The sequence below is a fragment of the Rhagoletis zephyria genome, unplaced genomic scaffold (genome assembly GCF_001687245.7).
Source record: "Rhagoletis zephyria isolate East Lansing unplaced genomic scaffold, Rhagoletis_zephyria_1.1 Rzeph_scaffold_01878, whole genome shotgun sequence".
Lineage (NCBI taxonomy): Eukaryota > Metazoa > Arthropoda > Insecta > Diptera > Tephritidae > Rhagoletis > Rhagoletis zephyria.
Window position 1 is genome coordinate 41,846 of NW_016158962.1, and position 7,601 is coordinate 49,446.

A 7,601-nucleotide genomic window follows, 5' to 3' on the forward strand; every position below is an offset into this window, starting at 1 on the left:
TTTCAACCACAATTTTTCGTGCTATAATAGATTTTAACTAAATATAAACTACTTAGTTTTCAACAAAAACCTTATTCAATAGTAAATTTCAAATATTTTAAACATATTTTGAGTAGGAACTTATATCTTTTTTACCATCTGTAAAACTGACGAAGTGGCAACCATCTAAAGAAGGAGAAATCAGCTGACACGGAAAAATCTAAATTCCGCAGATTTCTGCGCTACGGGCTACAACTACAGAAAAATTCTGCGGTGTTGAGTTTTCATTTACATGGCGCTTTGGTAAGACAGATCGTGTCAGCTGACTCGGGTTTACGTACCGGTAGGTTTACGTTCTTGACTAATTTCAGCTTAAAGCGTCCGCTATGGCAGCGGTGCGTGCAAGTTAGTGCATTGCAAACATACACATACATATGTATGCATGTATGTATTCAAGCATGCGTACAAGTTGCAGTGTTGTAATTTTACACCAATGAGTTTACGAGTACTCTGCGTAAATGAACCACAAATGAGTATATGGACAAAGATACGTCATAGGGGAATTCCATGCTTTGGCGGCTATACACATACATACTTAGTTATGGCTATAATACATTCTTGGCCAAATTTAGTAGTTGTAAAAGTAAGTTTAAGCTTTAATAAAATTAATTAAATTGCTTAGGCGGCATACGCTGTTAGCAAAAGTAGTGTCGGAAAATAAACGGATAATTGTGAGTGCAATGTACTTAACAAAGTGAAAGCTCTCTCTGAGTGCTACTGATCTGCATCAATCATGATCAAAAGATATCCCACGGGAAAAGTTTTTCATAGCTTTAAATAGATTTAATCAAGGCACAGGGTAAAAACCCTATCTGTTCATCAAGGATCTACATCAGCAAACGCGAACAAAATAAAAACTCTCTTTAATAGTCACCGACCTTCACACATCAGTCATATTCAACGGAGGAAGCTCTCAAAGCCTACTATAGATTTGCAGGGCAATTCTGGCAACTGTGTTTCAAATCACCGCAGTCTTTCGAAAGACTAAAGTTTTTCGTAGGACATTTGAAATTTTTGGCAACTATCTTGAAAGCTCTTTACTGCCCTTCGAAAGACGAATTGAAAGATCCGTTAACGGGGGACCTTAGCGTTTGCTGCTCGTCTTTTAGCAATAAGTTACTTATTTACATATTTGATTAGATTAAAACAACATATATTTCTCTTTTTAAAACAATCAAAAGTAATAAATAAAGAGAAGAAAATTAAATTACAAAAAGAAAAGAATTAAAACAAAGCTAAATTAAATAAAATATATATATATTTTTAATTATATAAAAAAAATATTTTGTTTCTTTTTAGAACATTAAAATCTCAAAACAAACTTAGAAAAAAAAAAATTAAATCAAAAAAGAAGAAAATAGAAGGTACTTAAAAATTAAATATTAAAAAAATATTTTTTATTTTTACTACAAAATCTAAAAATTTAAAGAACATTAAGTTAAAAAAGACAAAAAGGAAAATAAAAAAGTAAGAAAAAAGTAGAAAAAACAAAATGCATAAAATAACTTTCTAAAAATTAGATGAATGAAAAAAATATATATTTTTCTCCTTTGTATACTTATAAAGAGTTAAAAGATGCGAATAAAACTAAGTTATTCCATTGTTTTAACCCAACTTTTTAGCATTTGGCTAGAATGTTGGAATAACTTAGTTTTATTCGCTTCTTTAAACTCAGATCAGACGAGTCTATTAGTATACGAATGAAATAAATAAAGAACTGATCGGAATATAAATTGGTATATATTTTTATTTTTAAAACAATATAATGTAAAAAATTAATTAAATTAACAAAGGAAAAAATTTGAATAAAAAAAAATTCCGCTGCCCGGGACCCGAACTCGGATCTTTCGAACGCCATGCCCGTGCCTTGCCCACTCGCCCATTGCGACCGTTGGAGTAACGTGAGCTAAATAACATATAAGTGCTTTTTCTCAAAATACTTTTGTGATAGATTAACAAATGTCTTACGAACTATCTTGCCATCTGTCTTTCATTTGTCTTACGAAAGACATTTGACTATCTAATACGACGTTTTCACGATTCGAAATTTGCCCTCTCATTCGTAATTCGCTCTCCCATTTATCATTCGTCATCTAATTACTCTTCGAATTACGTGATTCGCCATACAAAATTATAGAGCGAATTACCTCATTTGTAATGAATTTTGAATTACTATGCGAATGACGAACAAATCCGTGCCTTCTCTAATATTTTTCGGAAATATGTATATCGAAGTTTTCCCCGGCCTGGTCTCATTTGCTGGCAATTTTTCTAGTTGCTGGAAAATTAATAAATAAAATATACTCTTTTTAAATTTAAATCTTTTTTTTTAATCTCTTTTTAAATTAAATCGATTTATAGCGGTGGTGGGCATAAGCTTGCCCGCGGGCAAAGCTCTATCAGGCTTTGTCCGAGGGCCGGTGCCCATCAGCTTTATATATATATATATAGCTTTTACTGGCATGTTAATTTTCTCGTCACCTTCCATTATTTGAAATATACTTATGATTGTCTTATACTAATTTACTTTTCTTTCTATTTTCAGCTTCCGCAAACGAGAAACAAATAAAAACCATGCATAGCGTCCTAACCTTGGTGAGTCATCTACGAGTATTGGTATTAATCGAATAAAATTTGCATTTCTCAAGCACTGCACACTTTCGATTGCAATAATTTTTGAGATCTCCTTGATTTAATTGGATTTAATTTAAAATGATTCAAAGAAATAGATAACCGCACCATTAGCTTTTCAAAGTGATTTCGAATACATATGTCTAAAGTTGTATGCAAATTTTTCTACTACTCTGCTGTGACAATTCGTAAGACTCTCGTGAGTTCGGACAATCAGCACAACGCTGACAGGCTCTGGCTGCCCACCATACAGCTGAGCGACGTGTGTGAGTTGTGTGTTCCAGATTTTATAAAATTGATAAAAATGTGGCGCATTGGTAATTAGGCATACAAATTAATCACATATGTATGTAGGTATATATACATATGTATGTTTCGTTGTAGAGGTGCTGACAACATGAGATATTGTGTTCGAAATAACCTAAAAAAGATACTCATGTGCCAAAGAAAATATATGTATGTATGAACATTAGGTTGCATCACTCTCCATACAAAAAAAAAATAAAAAATCGGCACTGTTTTCCCATCAGAATTCTAAAATCTATTATATATAAAAATATTGCGATTTAAGTCAGCTTGAAATTTTGGAAATGGCTTAAAAAATCTAGTTCTTTATAATAAAAAAATAATGTTTAAAATTAAATTTTCTAAAAAATCAACTCAGATCTTAGAAATGCTTAAGCTTAAAAGGAATTAAAATGATGACATTTTAGGAAGTATCGGTGTAATTCGCAGATTTGCACCAATTCCCTAAGTATCTCTCCAAACCATAGCCTTATGTGTTGTATTCCATCATATACTTTCTTGGAAAAATTTATGAAAGAAATTATTCGGGGACCTTTATTTGATGGATCTTTAGGTCACAATCCAAAGTTTTACTTCGGATGTCAACCCGCTATTATTTCCGGGTGACACCACAAGGCGGTGGGCTTGGCCAGTGACATTGGATCGGAAGACATTCTCCCAAAGAAATGTATCTATACTCAGATATCTAATCGTATTTTTATGCCTCAGTTTATATTTATACTTTTTCGCTGTGGCCTTAACGATGTAAGAAATATCCCGCGACTTCTTGAAAAATTATAAGCACTTCTGATGTAGATAAGATCGTAGCTCTGTACGAGTATCGGAGTTGCAGTGACGAGAAAAAACGTTCAACCACATGCTTAGTTAGTAATTGTGCTTATAGTTACTTGTTAGGATAACTGTGTGAATTTTAAGTTTCTCCCTTGTAAGGTTGATAGTCCACTTTTTGTACTACCCACCCAAGAGGCAGTTCGCCTGCCACAGCTCATTAATTTTGAACCAGTGTTTATCTTACTTTCCCTTTGTCTCTTCCCTAAGTTGTTGTTTGAGAGAGTGTTGGAGTCTTCGGTCTCCTTCCGCATTGGCCTCTGACGTGGTACCCAATCAACTGGATATAATTATGTTTCGCTAGGGAATTAAGCCTACCCGTGCACTCCAAAACTAAGCAGGAGTTTACCTCACGAAATCTCAAGAAATATTTTGAATTCTTTTTGTCTCTTGAAACAGTACTTGCCGTTGCTGTAAATTTTCTTGAAGAAGTAAATACTCATATAGGAGCATTTTTTTCTTGAGAGCTGCAAATTTTATTTATGAATTTTGATAGAAAAAAAATTTTTTTCATTTCTAGAGCTTTTTATATGAATTTCTTGTTAATTTCTTGAGAGCTGCTTAAGGTCGTTTATAATGGCTGCGTTTCTTTATACATTCCGGATAATCCCATTTCACAGCCGGAATAAACAGAATGCGTTTGAAATATACGTTGCCATATCATCAGGAACGTTTTAAAGAATAAGTAAACAAAAAAGTTTATTCCAAACGTTCAGAATGAATAAAGAAATGCAGCCAATGATTATTTTCATGAAAATAATTTGAGATGTTCCTCTTATTTTGAAACATTATTTTATGTCGTGGATTTATTTTCGGTTAGCTTAACAACAGACTCACTTCATTAGATATATTTACAAACATATGCTTGTACATATGTACATATTTATATTCCAAATGAATTAGTGAAAGCGTGGGAACCAAACTTAATGACATCTCAAGCATGAAGTTTGCGTGCCAACACCAGACTATTGAGTGCGTACACAAATGAATGTACATACACACACGCATTTATATTTATATACGTATATGTATAAATATCTATATGTCCAGAAGATGTCATATAAAAGGCAAGAGCAATGCTCAAACCAAAGACAATATCCAAGACAGTAACATATCAATTACCATTTGAATCGCACCACCAACAGAATTGAAAACAATGGCAGGTTGCAGACCCAGCCAGACATGAATGCGTGTACAATTGCAACTTTATCTACATGAATGCATAAACGTACGTACATACATATGTAGCTATATGAGTGCAAGTAGCTTGCAAGATAAATTTTATAACAATAGTTGTAGTTGCATGTAGATCTGTGATCTGCATAAGTCTTCATCTGCCGCTGCAACATGGCGCCAAGAAAAAAATGTGTAAAATCCTCTTTGAGAAAAAATATTATGTACAAAAGAGACTAAATGGTATTTTTAATAATATTTATACTTAGGGCCGGTTTCGCCATCTCTGGTTAACACTGACTCCCCGGTTAAACATCGTTATTGACGTTCTGACTCCATGCATATAACAGGTAGTCGATAACGTCGGAAGAGAATACGGCCCTTAATAATTATTATTATTAGCTATATAAAAAAATAACACAATTAAGTGAGTGCATTTTTTTACATCTCTAAAAACCGAAATTTGGCTATATCTCAAAAACTGTTATAACTTATTATGTTGTGACTTCATATTCAGATTAAGCAGAAAATTTTACATAAGAAGCGATGGTGCAGTCATACAAGTGCTATTTCTTGTAAACTAGTGTAATTATCAATTAAATGAATAGTTGTCGCTAACTAATTACTTTTAATTCACACGGCTTTCATCACTTCCAATGATATTATTTTTATTTCATGCAATAATATTTAGTTAAACAGGACTAAAATCAGTCGTGGAGTAGGCCTACCGGGGAAACACGTTAAAAATACTACTCCACAAATACAGTGGAAATTGTGCATATAAAGGAGAACACAATTTTTTGAATCGCTATATCTCAGAAATGCTAATCATTGGGGGAAAAAAATGTTATGACAGTTCTTATATATAATTGCATAATCTATACTTTTGTCTCACCTAATTTGGCGATAAATTTTACCAAAAAGAAATTGAAGTGACCTTTGACCTATTATAATTTTTTTTGCAGACGTGCGATCGATGGCGCCTTTTGAAATTTCATTTATAATGGTATTTGCAACATTCGTACCAATTTTCAGCTTTGTGCGAATTATTGTAACCTTGACTGTCTAACTAGACCGGGTTATATGATTTTTGCAATTGTATGCTATGAATAGAGGTTGAATAGTTGTGTTTGTACAAATTTATACTTAAGAGAAACATTCTCACTTTAAACATGTGTGTATGTACATATGTATATAAATATGTACACTTCATTTGAATAAATAGAAGATGAATATACGTTTTTATGTACATATACTATGTATATAGTGCCATTGTTTGGGCATAATTGAAATGCGATATCGCCAACTTGTTGACTGTGTAGCTATATACATAACTAATTAAATGGAAAGCTGTCTGATAGTCTAAATTTTTCCCTGCCGTCTACATGGACTGTCGTTTTTCATTTTCTTTGACAGATTGTCTGAAATTTTATTTGAATTTCATTGTTGAAGATGCACTCCCGTTCTTTGAGTCATTCGTAGAAAGCAAAATTAAAAATTACAAAAAAAATACAATTAATATTACACGATAATCTTCATTTGTACCAATACATAGTATTTATATACAATACTAGTGAACCCGCATGCCGTAAAAATGCCAGAACTTAAATTAATTTTTTAAACAGGTGAAACCCTATTAAAAAAATGATTAATCTTAACCATTTGTCAGTGATGAGAGGTCTTACATGGTATCGGTTTTCATCTCATCAAATTTCAAATCTCCCTGTACCGCTAAAAAGGGTCTAACTTCAAAAAATAAAACCTGTGCACACCCAATTCTTTAATTTGACTTCTCATTTACGTAAGTTTCGAGCGAAACGACTCACTAGTAAAATAGGTAAGTACCTTTCGAGGTAACCCATGTTTTATTTCATTTTTTAATACCAAAATTGTCATCATGACCAATGTCATCTATTAGGGAAGCACCTCCGAAGACGAATTACGTTGTTAGTTCGCCTATGGGCGAAGCTTTGAAATTATGTAACTATGTACATTAGAGCGGAGTAATTTAATTTCGAAAAAAGTGTATAGCCTATTCGAATTCTACGTTCTAAGCAAAAATGGTGAACAAACTTTAACCAAAAATAATGTTTGATCCTACTAGTTTTTAAAAGAAAAATGAGTGTATTATAATTTTTGGTATATAATTTGTGCGCCATTTTTGCTTAGAACTACTCGTAGAATTTACAGAAGCGTTTTGGAGCTGAAAGCAAAGCTGTTTTCGATTTAAACATTTCTATTGGAGTTTCCAGCGCCATGATGCTACTGTAAACTACTAATCAAAATAATTAAAATATATTTTTCGCCAAATGTTGTGAAACAAAATTAATAAATAATTCAAGTGCCGCTCCACCTTCGAGTGTGAACACTTGCAGCTTCGCTTTGTTCCCATTTGTGCCGCTCAGTGATAAATAATAATAATATATAATAAAATCTAAACGTAGTTAATAGTTTTTTAATTGATAAAAATTGTGGATTATTTGTAGAATTTACTCACATATGTACATATGTATGTATAAATGAGAATTCGCAAAATTGTTAGTCAGCAAAAATTGTTCTCGGCGGTTTTGTTTTGAATGACTTTTATTTAAGTTAATTTATTAGACGCATTCTGTGATACTTGC

The 7,601-nt window shown here is 32.5% G+C and overlaps 1 long non-coding RNA gene across 1 annotated transcript in view; it reads left to right on the top strand.

The window, feature by feature from the left end:
• Nucleotides 1–2,584: 2,584 nt before the first annotated feature.
• The window catches only part of LOC108365457 (uncharacterized), a 44,663-nt gene continuing 39,646 nt past the window's right edge, over nucleotides 2,585–7,601 (top strand). Inside the window, exon 1 of the long non-coding RNA XR_001847932.1 lies at nucleotides 2,585–2,634. This is a non-coding gene — a long non-coding RNA (uncharacterized LOC108365457). The remainder of the gene's footprint in view (nucleotides 2,635–7,601) is intronic.